The 2500-nt window shown below is 35.7% G+C and overlaps 1 protein-coding gene across 2 annotated transcripts in view; it reads right to left on the bottom strand.

Annotated features, from left to right (window-relative positions):
• Positions 1 to 283, bottom strand: part of LOC113812625 (uncharacterized) — a 3480-nt gene extending 3197 nt beyond the window's left edge. Inside the window, exon 1 of one of the 2 annotated variants that reach the window (XM_027364539.2) lies at positions 220 to 283. The gene's annotated coding sequence lies outside the window, so the exon portion shown is untranslated. Of the gene's footprint in view, positions 1 to 158 lie in introns of both variants that reach the window. The other variant, XM_027364540.2, reaches the window with a different exon arrangement.
• Positions 284 to 2500: the final 2217 nt, after the last annotated feature.

Genomic DNA, 2500 nt, shown 5'->3' with positions numbered 1-2500 from the left:
GCTGGATTTGTTTACAAACCTACAGAGGACAACAAACTTTCCAATCTGACCAGAACGTACAGGAAGTATAGCAGCTTTTGCTGATTTCGACCCTTCTCTGTATAATTACCATTACTTAGCTTTCCAATAGCTTATATCAAGTCACCTCGAATATTTACCTATTATCTAAGCAAGAGTTTCTTGAAGTAAAATGTATAAGCAACGAATGTATATCATTACCGTTAGAGATATACACACATACAATTCAGACGTAAAGATCCGAGTGTTGAATATTTGTTTACTTTTATTCGAGGGAGAGTAAAGATAAAGGTATAAGGGGTTATGCGTATAAAAATGAATTAAGCCATTACTAGTTATGCATACCATTGTGCAAATATGAATGTTGATAAATAGATATGTGTAAAATACAGAATTATCCATATACAAACATTCAAAGATGCATGTATGTGTTTCTTTGTGTGTGAACGTGTATGTGTAGACAAGCATGAATTCATTAATTTAAAGAGTGATGGAGAGACAATTACATATATAATTATATATAAATGGCAGAGTTTAATGTACAAAAAATCTAAAGGTAGATATAATTAGCGGCTCAGAAAGGGAGACAGATGAGCGGCATGGAGATATACGACATTTATTTTAGTCCTGGTAAAAGGATCAACGTTTTCTAAAAGTCAAAAGAAAATTCATTTTCTTTGTTTTCTATATTCAAGCAGACACTTATTTATTTTGAATTTACAGTATCGGTCAGATGTATGGCGTTTATAATAACCATTCTTTTTATTTCCACCTCAGCATGTAATTCTAAAATCTCTCTCTCTTTCTATCTATCTATCTTTCCCTCTATCTATCTGGCTATCTGTCTGTCTGTCTGTCTGTCTGTCTGTCTGTCTGTCTGTCTGTCTGTCTGTCTGTCTGTCTCTCTCTCTCTCTCTCCCTCTCCCCCCCTCTTTCTTCCCCCTCCCCCCTCCCCCTCTCTCTTTCTTTCTCCCCCATTCTCTCTCTCTCTGTCTGTCTCTATGTCGTATATAATAACCATTCTTTTTATTTCCACCTCAGATTTAATTATAAAATCCCTCTCTCTTTCTATCTATCTATCTTTCCCTCTATCTATCTGTCTATCTGTCTGTCTGTCTGTCTGTCTGTCTGTCTCTGTCTCTGTCTCTGTCTCTGTCTCTGTCTCTGTCTCTGTCTCTGTCTCTGTCTCTCTCTCTCTCTCTTTCTTTCTCTCTCTCTCTCTCTCTCTCTCTCTCTCTCTCTCTCTCTCTCTCTCTCTCTCTCTTATATACATATATATATTTCTCCCCCTTCTCCCACCCCTCTCTCTCTCTTTCTCCCCCTTCTCTTTCTCTCTCTCTCTCTTTCTCTACCCTCTCTCTCTCTCTCTCTCTCTCTCTCTCTCTCTCTCTCTCTCTCTCTCTCTCTCTCTCTCTCTCTCTCTCTCTCTCTCTCTTTCTCGACCTCTCTTTCTTTCTTTCTCATTCTCTCTCTCTCTCTCTCTCTCTCTCTCTCTCTCTCTCTCTCTCTCTCTCTCTCTCTCTCTCTCTCTCTTTCTCTGTCTCTCTCTCTCTCTCTCTCTCTCTCTCTCTCTCTCTCTCTCTCTCTCTCTCTCTCTCTCTCTCTCTCTCTCTCTCTCTCTCTCTCTCTCTGCCAAAGAAAATATGAATAAATAGATTCAGAAAAAGACTCATAAATGAATTAATAATCTATCAAATAAACAATAAAAAAACAAGCATACGTTAAAGAATATATATATCAAAGTGGTGAAAGTATAAATGCTTGAAGCCAAAGAGTGAAAGAAATATAAGCAAACGGTAATAAACGTGATAGCGTTCTTGGGTCAATAAGCCGTTAGCAATAAGCAGTTCGAATGCTTTCGTCACAAGGCTTTTGTTTACATTTCCATTTTCTTAAAATACTTTACCGACTTTATACATTCTTAGGCCAACATTTAAGAAAATACATTTACTCATATACATTTGAATGCGCATACATTTATATACATTCAAGCAGATACAGTTTATTACGCATATACACATGTGTGCCATCTTGAGAATTATGAAATGAAAAAACCTGTAAGATTTTTTCTTGTTAACCGCTAACTTAAGATGAATGAAATTGTTTCCAAGAATGTGTATGTGAGAGAGAGAAATGATAAGGGGCAGAGAGAGAGAGAGAGAGAGAGAGAGAGAGAGAGAGAGAGAGAGAGAGAGAGAGAGAGAGAGAGAGAGAGAGAGAGAGAGAGAGAGAGAGAGAGAGAGAGAGAGAGAAAGAGAGGAAGAATAGATATATAGATAATGATGATAATAACGATGGAAATAATAATAAAAATATTGATACTAAGAACAACAACAACAATAACTACAATAATAAAATGGATGATGATAATAATAATAATGATAATAATAATAGTGATAATGAGGATGATAATGATAATAATGATAATAATAATAATAATGAATAATAACAATGATAATAATAATAATAATGATGATGATAA

Source organism: Penaeus vannamei, chromosome 16 (genome assembly GCF_042767895.1).
Source record: "Penaeus vannamei isolate JL-2024 chromosome 16, ASM4276789v1, whole genome shotgun sequence".
Taxonomy (NCBI): domain Eukaryota; kingdom Metazoa; phylum Arthropoda; class Malacostraca; order Decapoda; family Penaeidae; genus Penaeus; species Penaeus vannamei.
This window is presented reverse-complemented; position numbering and strand designations above follow the sequence as displayed.